This window comes from Hordeum vulgare, chromosome 3H (genome assembly GCF_904849725.1).
Source record: "Hordeum vulgare subsp. vulgare chromosome 3H, MorexV3_pseudomolecules_assembly, whole genome shotgun sequence".
NCBI classification, from domain to species: domain Eukaryota; kingdom Viridiplantae; phylum Streptophyta; class Magnoliopsida; order Poales; family Poaceae; genus Hordeum; species Hordeum vulgare.
The window spans coordinates 242,046,621-242,055,658 of record NC_058520.1 but is presented as its reverse complement, the minus strand read 5'-3'; positions in this window follow the sequence as shown (position 1 = coordinate 242,055,658).

Below are 9,038 nucleotides of genomic sequence, written 5' to 3'. Positions count from 1 at the left end.
CTATCCATTCCCCAGCACCGTTCTTCCTCTCCTCTCGGATCTAGCCCCCCTCCTGCTGCCGCCATTGGAGCCGAGCTCGAGCTCGAGCCGCAGCACCTCTAGCCATGGGAACCCTCCTCCGAGTAGCCTGTTAGCTCCGCCTCGTCGCCCTGGTCATCTCTGCAGAAGCCGAAGCTTCCCCGAGCTCTGCATCGCCCCCAACGCCGTCGTCTTCCACCTCCGGCCGCCGGACCTCTCCCGTTGATTCGCTCCTTCCGGCGCATCCCCGAGCCCCTCAACAGCACCATCGGAACCGCCGTGAGCTCGTCGTCGTTTCCCCTCTCGCCCCACGCTCTCCCGTGCATCGTAGCCTAGTTCCCCGCCAAGGCCGAGAGCTTCTCGCCGCCGGCCATGTCGTCGCTGTCGCTGTGGTGTCCGATCCACGCGCTCGAGCTAGGATTCGAGCTCCTGGAGCCTCCAGGAGCGTGATTAGCCCCTCAGCTGCCCTCCCTGTGCCCTAGAGCCGCCTCTCTTAGAAGGCCGAGCTTCGGCCGCCGCTCCGGCTCGTCGCCGGCGCCTCTCCCGGCGACCCTAGCCTCCCCTGATGGCCCTGCCAGATCGGCCACTTCGCCAGCGTGCCGTAGCTGCAAACCGCGTTCGTTTTGGTGCTATGCAGCGCCGTTTAGGTCACCTCCGGCGAGCCCTCCGCCGCGGGCCTGGTCGCCGGTGACCACCCTCCGGTGGGGATCGACGTGGCAAAGCTAACCCAGCAGCTCAGGACATAATCACTCGCTGACAAGTGGGCCCAAGGCCAAGTCAAACCTCAATTAGGACTGGTCAGCGCGGGATTAGTCCCAGAGAGGCTGACCAGTGGGTCCCCCCTGTCAGGTTTGACCTGAACAGGTCGGCTGACCTGCTGACGTCAGTCTGATGCAATAAATAGAATTTCCAGTATAGAAATAATTCCAGTAAATTGCTAAAACTTGTAAAAATCATAGAAATTAATCTGTAACTCCAATGAAAATAATTTATATATGAAAAAGTATCAGAAAAATTCAAGCATTCTGATTATGCTATTTTCAACTATGTTTGATAAAGTTACAGAACCCTAAATTGTGGAATAAGGAATAATTCAATTCTCATAATTACTTTTAAAATGGAATTTGGAAAAATATCCAAATTTCATCATGATTGCCATGATCACACACTGTTCTAGATACAATTCAGTACCATAACATGACATCTCATGCAAGCTAACATCAAGTTGATCTGAGCATCAGGTCGAATCAATTAAACCGGTATCCAAGAATACCCCGTTTGAATTGATATTCGAACGTGATTCAAATCAACTCTAAACCTAAGACATGTTGAAAATAATAACTTATCACCTTGCATTCTCATGCCATGCTCATGCATCATTTTGATTGCATATGATTGTTACTGAATGTTGCCATTCATTTCGGTAGGCTCCGCACCCTCGGATTCCATCGAATATCCGTCTGACGGATATCGTTCCTCCTCTGAGCAACAAGGCAAGCAACCCTTTTGATCATACCGATAAATCCCCTGTTCTTGCTCCTGCACTTATTTATTGTATTAGGATCAAATGCTTCAACTGCTTTTGCCACGTTAGTTGAACCCACTTCCTTTGCATGACCTAACCTTGTCACAGTAAATAGCCGAACCTTGCAACCTAGCATACCTGATAGTTGCTTGAGCTATGATGTGCCTTATCCTGCTATGCATGCTATGCTTAGAGTTGTGTATGGTCTGTCATCTGGGAGATGAACAGAAATGTGGAATGTGTTCGGTGAGCAAAGGTTGTGTGTTGAACTTGATTTGGTAAAGGTACCGGTGAAAGGCTGTGTAGGAGTACATGGCGGGTTGTTTCATTGGAACCGTCCTTAGGAACTGAGTTCCGTGTATGTAATCCAAGACTAGATACTACCACATGCTGGGCCCTGAAATATGACCCCGCTCGGCCTATTAATCGCGTAGTACTCGGTCCAGGAGTTGCAAGTAGTTTCTGGTGTTTATAGTAATGCTGGAGGTCGTGCATGGTGCTGACCTGAGAGGTGGACCGTGATGCGGTAGGCAGTGGCACGGTGTACCAAGTGGCACCCGGATGGTGGGCTTGGGAACCCTGCGCACATCGTTTGAGGCCGTGACGGAAACCTTGGCCGGACTTCCGTACGGGTTACTCTCAGATAGGCGATAAACCTGGACTAGGTACTAGTGTGGTTAACGGTCGTGGCCGACTCCCTCGCTGGGCTTCCGCTTGAAGGTTGCCGAGGTGCATGACATGCACATGGCGATAAGTGGCGAGAGCGTGTGTGACGAAGTACACCCCTGCAGGGTTATGATCTATTCGAATAGCCGCGTCCGCGGATATGGACTACTTGGAGACATATGTTGTTCATAGATAACTTAAATGGCTACTCATAAAATTGCCAAGATAAGCGTGAGTGTCATGGACGGCATTTCCGTACAGAGACGGAATGATTCCATGATAGTGTATTGTTGTGGTGTTAGTGGACTCGTGTGCGAGAAATCAAGTTGTCAAAATTATTTAAAAAAATGCAAGTTGTCTAGCCACGAGTCAAATGCTGGCTTTCCGCATGAAACCCCACAATACCCTTTTGATACCTTGCATGAGTAGTTAGTTATCCTAAAGTCTTGCTGAGTACCTTCGTACTCATGTTTGCTTAATAAATGTTGCAGAGGTTGCTAATGACCCTAATGGAGGGTTCTTCGTAGACATCGACGATGACGAGTAGCTGGTGTCCCAGCTACGATCTGGCCCTACGTCGGCTCTGTAGTATAGTCAGGCCATGTGCCTTCTAGTTGCCCTGTCTGTACTCAGACAGTTTAAAACTCTTCCGCTGGCTTGTAATTGTATGACTGCTATTATGGGTCGTGAGACCCTTAATGTGTAATATTATGAGTGTGGCTCTTCCGAGCCTCTTAAATAAAGGTTGTATGTTTATGGTTATGTTGTGATGCCATCGATGTATCTATACATATCGGTATGCCATGCGTACGTGTGTCCTACTTGATATGTATGGGGTTCGATTACCTAGTCATGAACTTTAGTAGCACTCCTTACAAGGAAACGCCCCTTTGTGATCCAATGAGCCTTGGTAGTTTGCTACTGCTCCGGACACATTGGTTGACCGGCATGTGTCCTTCTTAGCTGTTGTGTCTGTCCTCTCTGGGGAAATGTCACGCGATGTAATGGAGTCCTTGTAGCTTGCTACGACTCGTCTACATTCGCTGGTGACCGACACCTGCTTTGTTGGGTCATGTATGCCTGTCCTTGTGCGGAACTGCCACTTTGGTTTATGACTAGACATGTCGATCCGGGTTCTTTGACATTGGAATGCTAGCGACATTATTGCATACGTGAGTCAAAAGACGCAAACGGTCCCGGCTAAGGTAAGGCTGCAGCCGGGGAGTTAACCGTGCGTGAGACCGCAAAGGGATGCAATGTGTTACAGGATACATCCCTATGGCTTAGGATCGGGGTCCCGAGACCTGCCCACCCTCTCCCCTGTTTTTTGGTTGTTGAAGTGTGACCATGCCATGCTCTTGCCACTCTAGTTCATGCACATGACGTGTTCGATGAAATGCCCGAGCCACTCTACTTAAGCTTTCTCCTCTCCAAGCTCGACCTCCAAGCTCCATTTTCCTTAATATTTGTCTAGGTTTGGCTGTGCACCAACTGCACAAGTGTTTTAAAAGGTTAGCTACTTCATCCTTTCATTTGTCACTGCTAGTGTAGCTCATTTCAAATGCTCAAATTAACTTCTTAGAGTCTGCACATGCGTAGGGTGTCGTCCCGTGCCCGTCCTCACCATTGTCGATCGCCCCGCGCCGATCTCGTCGCGAGCACCACCGTGGTGAGCCTCTTGTTCTTATCTTCTTTTTAAAAGAAATAAAATCTTACTTGTATGATTTAGATACATACTTGTATAAATTACTCACTTTCATTATTTTTTGTTATTATATAGTGCGATGGTTTTGGTATCCGCCTCCGTCGGCCCTCGTCCTGTCTATGATTCAGATGTGGTATATATTATCTTTTATAACTATTTGTTTTATTTAGTGTTTATGACAATTATGACGACCAACGTGACGTATATTTTCTAATCTAGGAGGTATGTGAACCGGAAATTCCAACCAACATAGAAATTCTTGTGGAGAAGTTAAATTTGGTTGAAAAAGAAAACAAATACTTGAAGAAAAAATTGAAAATAATTGAGGATAAGAATATGGAACTAGAGTTGCATGTCGCCGATGTCATCGATGATCGCAAGATGAAGATTGATGCGATGCGGTTGAAGATGGATGCAATGCGCTTGAAGATGGATGAAATGCGCTTGAAGATTAGGAATATTAGAAAATATGCCATTGATAAAGAGGCTTGGTATCATTATGTTGTTGGGTCAATTGTTACCTTAGTTGCGATTTTGATCGCATTTTTTGTTTTATTTAAATGTTTTACACAGTTGTATGTTGTTTTATGAGAGAACTTTATGTATTTATTTTTTGCAATAATAAAATTTGATCACTACTGTTCTTTGGCTTTAATGTGATGATGAACTTGTATTAATTTGGTCATATGTTCTGCAATAATAACATTTGATCACTACTGTTCTTTCAACAATTTCTGACTTCATTTGGTATATTTCGTGCATTTACTATTTTTTTTGAGCTAGTTGACCCTGAAATTGAATAGCACTACAAATGAACTCTGAAAATGTTGAAAGTTGGCATGCTATCATCATTTCACCCACATAGCATGTGTTAAAAAGTTGAGAGGGCTACGACAAAAACTGGATGCACTTCGTGTACAAAACGGACAATCTCTCTCGAAGTATCAGGGTTTCGAACGAGAACTCATCTCTTACAAAGGGATTTCATTTTTTTGAACTTATTTGAACTCCATACTTTTTGTGTGTTCAAAATGCACCATTCAAAGGCACATCACAAAATTTCAACAATTTTTGACTTCATTTGGTATTCTTCGTGCATTTACTTATTTTTTTTGAGCTAGTTGACCCTGAAATTGAAAAGCACTAAAAATGAACTATGAAAATGTTGAAAGTTGGCATGCTATCATCATTTCGCCCACATAGCATGTGTTAAAAAGTTGAGAGGGCTACGACAAAAACTGGATGCACTTCGTGTACAAAACGGACAATCTCTCTCGAAGTATCAGGGTTTCGAACGAGAGCTCATCTCTTACAAAGGTTTATTAAAATTCTTTTTGCGTATTTGAGAATTTGACAAAACTATGAAAATGAGAAGTGTTTGAAATTTAGTACATTCCATACAGCCATTACATAAAAGGTTTAATACATTATTACATTATTGCACCAATATTCCTATCTATTATTTTTGTTTTCTTCTGGGTCGTAGCCATGGAGAATCTTCATCATTCAGTAGGATGCTTGGGTCAGTTTTCACTTTGAAGGGCGGAATTTCATGAAACTTATTATAATCTTCTAACATGTCTGTCTTGTCATCTACTCCCACGATGTTTCTTTTCCTTGAAAGTACTTTGTGGCGTTTTGGCTCATCGGACGATATCTTCTTTTGCTGATTTCTTTTTCTCGTTTTTGTAGACATGTCCTTCACATAGAAAACCTGAGCGACATCATTGGCTAGGACAAATGGTTCGTCCATGTATGCAGGATTGTTGAGATCCACTGTTGTCATGCCTTACTTTTGGTCTACAACTACCCCGCCTCCTGTCAGCTTCACCCATTTGCACCGAAACAAAGGGATCTTAAAAGTAGGTCCATAGTCAAGTTCCCATATCTCCTCTATGTACCCGTAATATGTTTCCAAACAGTGCCCATTCTCGTCTGTTGCATCAAAGCGGACACCACTATTTTGGTTGGTGCTCTTTTTATCTTGGGCAACCGTGTAAAATGTATTCCCATTTATCTCATACCCTTGGAAAGTACATATAGTCGAAGATGGTGGCCTGGCCAAACAGTACAGCTCATCTCCAACGGTGTCGTCATTCATGAGATGTGTCTGCAACCAACTGCCAAAAGTCTTCTCGTGTTCCCCTTTAATCCAAGAGTCAGCCTTCCCCGGGTTTTCGGAGCGTAGAATATTCTTGTGTCTCACGATCTACGGAGCCACCACGGTGGAATTGTGTAGAACTGTGTAGTGTGCTTGAGAGAAAGAATGCCCATCCATACATACTTTTGCTTTCCTTCCTAGTGTGCCTTTTCCTGTCAGCCTACCCTCATACCGAGATTCAGGAACACCAATCGGCTTAAGGTCAGGAAGAAAGTCCACACAAAACTCAATGACCTCCTCTGTTCCATAGCCCTCGGAGATGCTTCCTTCTGGCCTAGCACGGTTACGAACATAGTTCTTTAAGACTCCCATGAACCTCTCGAAGGGGAACATATTGTGTAGAAACACAGGACCGAGAATTCTAATCTCTTCGACTAGGTGAACTAGGAGGTGTGTCATTATATTGAAGAAGGATGGCGGGAACAACAACTCAAAGCTGACCAGACATTGGACCACATCAATCTGTAACCCTGATAGACTTTCTCGATCGATTACCTTCTGAGAAATTGCATTGAGGAATGCACATACCTTCACAATTGCCAGGCAAACATTTTCCGGTAGAATCCCCCTCAATGCAACCGGAAGCAATTGCGTCATAAGCACGTGGCAGTCATGAGACTTTAGGTTTTGGAATTTTTTGTCTTTCATATTTACGTTTCCCTTTATATTCGACGCGAAGCCAGTCGGGACCTTGATACCGAAAAGGACTTCAAAGAAGATTTCCTTCTCTTCCTTAGTAAGAGCGTAGCTGGCACGCCCTTGAAACTGCCCTGGATGCATGCCATCTCTTCCTTTATGACGTTCCTGGTCCTCCCGTGCTTCCGGTGTATCTTTTGACTTCCCATACAAGCCCGGGAAGCCTAGAATATTCACGCAGAGATTCTTCGTCAGGTGCATCACGTCGGTTGCCGAGCGGACCTCATGGACTTCCCAGTAGGGTAGCTCCCAAAATATAGATTTCTTCTTCCACATGGGTACGCGCTTATCAGGGCCGTTAGGAACAGGTTGGCTGCCAGGACCCTTTCCAAAGATTACTTTTAAATCTTTGACCATATCAAATACTTCAGCACCAGTACGGATGACAGGCTTCCCCCGGGGTTCTGCCTTGCCATTGAAATGCTTGCCTTTTTTCTTTAAGGGATGCTTGGGCGGAAGAAAACGACGATTGTACGGGTACACATTCTTCCTACATTTCTCCAGATATATACTTTCTGTCTGATCCAAACAGTGCGTGCATGCATTGTATCCCTTGTTTGACTGTCCTGAAATGTTACTAAGAGCAGGCCAATCATTGAAGGTTACGAAAAGCAACGCTCGAAGGTCAAATTCCTCTTGTTTGTGCTCGTCCCACACACGTACACCTGGTTCGGCCCACAGCTGTAAAAGTTCATCAACTAATGGCCTTAGGTACACATCAATATGTTGCCGGGTTGCTTTGGACCTTGGATAAGCACTGGCATCATAATGAACTTCCACTTCATGCACAACCAAGGAGGAAGGTTGTAGATACATAGAGTAACGGGCCAGGTGCTGTGACTGCAACTCTGCTCCCCAAAAGGATTCATGCAATCTGTACTCAGACCTAACCATAAGTTCATTGCGTCAGCTGCAAATCTCGGGAACTCTCTCTCGATTTTTCTCCACTGCCGACCATCAGCGGTGTGCCTCAAGTTATCGTCTTTCATACGATCTTCCATGTGCCATCGCAACAACTTCGCATGATCTTTATTTCTGAACAGACGTTTCAACCGTGGTATTATAGGAGCATACCACATCACCTTGGCAGGAACCCTCTTCCTGGGTGGCTCGCCCTCAATATCACCGGGGTCATCTTTTATGATCTTATACCGCAATGCAGTGCATACCGGGCATTTATCCATATTCTCGTACTTCTCACCGCGGTAGAGGATGCAGTCATTAGGGCATGCATGTATCTTCTACACGTCTAATCCTAGAGGGCACGCAAGCTTCTTTGCTTCGTACGTGCTGGCTGGCAATTCGTTCTTTCTTGGAAGAATCTTCTTCATCAGTACCAGCAACTTCTCCAACGACGAGTCAGTCACACCGGTCTCTGCCTTCCACTTCAGCAATTCTAGTGTGCTACCCAGCTTCTTCTGGCCATCTTCACAAGTTGGGTACAACAATTTGTTGTGGTCCTGTAACATCTGCTCGAACTGCAACCTCTCCTTTTCTGTGTCGCAACCTCGCCGTGCATCAGAAATGACCCGGCCAAGATCATCAGCGGGCTCATCTGGTTCTCGTTCTTCATCCTGATCTTCTTCTTCATTGTCTTCCATTGCGGTATCAGCATACTCAGGGAACATAGATCGGTAGTTATCATCATCGTTCTCTTCTTCTTCATCGTCGTCTTCCATCATAACCCCTCTTTCTCCGTGCTTGGTCCAAACATTATAGCCCGACATAAAACCGGACCGAAGCAGGTGGCTCTGAATGACTCTTGAGGAAGTGCAATCCTTCTCATTCCGACATTCAACACATGGACAAAACATATAGCCACCACCATGTTTGTTCGCATCGGCTGCATCTCGAAAAGAATGCACGCCTTCTCTGTAAGCGGCTGTGCGTCGATCACCGTACATCCATGGATGGCTCATCTGTGTTATACGACAGTATATCAAATACAATCACGATCCTAAAAATATAGTTGGTAACCTTTTAGAATAAGTAGAAATAAAGAGGAAGAGGTTTAAGCGTGGCTCAAGCATCTCATATCGCAGTTGTGTTCGGTGAACTGAAGCGGCATCGCTCTAACACACATTTCAACAAACACCTCTAGTGCATCAAAAAAAGTCGAGAGCTAGCACACACCCACAATCCTCCATCCAAGAAAAATGCAAGGAAGAGGGGAGAGGGGGGCTATGCTATAGATAGGCAGAGGACTTTAGTCCCGGTTTGTGACACAAACCGGGACTAAAGGTGGCGCACATGCGGGCTGCCCACCG